Below are 880 nucleotides of genomic sequence, written 5' to 3' on the forward strand. Positions count from 1 at the left end.
TGGACCGGCCCCTGGGAAATAATAAGCGCCACCGGCCAATCCAGCTATGAAGTGCTGATTAATGGACGCCAGTGGAACGTCCACGTGGATGATCTCCGACCGGCCCCACCGGGTAACCTCGAACCGATCCCGGATGACGATCTCGACTATGCGTCTGAGGGCGAATCCGAAGAAGAGTTCGAGTTCGGAGAGGATTTTCGCCGGACGAACGAACCCCCCGAAGAACCAATGCCTTCGTCACCCCCGCGACCGGAGTCCCCTACACCGGGCCCCTCCTCTGTACTGACCGAGGAGGAGAACACGGCGTTGGCCCAGATCCACGCCATCCGAGCACAAGGAAGGAACCAAGAACCCGTGCTCGGCCAACTCAGCCTCGCCCCGAACCTCCAACTCGCCGCAAAGACGGTCGAAGAGCTCACCAAACATATGCTGAAGCTCGATACCGTCGACACCAGAAAAAATCTCCGACTACGTGCGGAGAGGAAGCAGGCCATCGAGGAATTGGAGAGCCTAGCCCAGCGAGTGGAAGCTACCAACGCCACCCACGAATCTGTGGGGATACCTCGGGCGCCCGAATTTAGTAAGGCCCCCATCGTCGAGGCGGAACCCACACGATTCCCCAACCCCTCGCCCATTCACCGGACCGCCTCTTTGGAGTGGTACAACGCGTCAAGCAGTTCCACTCTATTTAACTTTCTCCAAACCGCGGCCTGGCGAGATTTACTGCCCCCCAGGGCAGACTACTGAAGTCCCCAACCCTGTCGCGCTCCGTGGAATGAACCCAAAAAAGGGTGAGTTCGCCCCTTTTTTACGTTACATCCCTTCTGGATGGGGGGGTGTTGTGCAGAGCCCTCAACAGGCTCCACCCCCTCGTGACGTC

This window comes from Dendroctonus ponderosae, unplaced genomic scaffold (assembly GCF_020466585.1).
Source record: "Dendroctonus ponderosae isolate FM_Combo_2020 unplaced genomic scaffold, Dpon_F_20191213v2 Dpon_F_20191213_5, whole genome shotgun sequence".
Classification (NCBI taxonomy): Eukaryota; Metazoa; Arthropoda; class Insecta; order Coleoptera; family Curculionidae; genus Dendroctonus; species Dendroctonus ponderosae.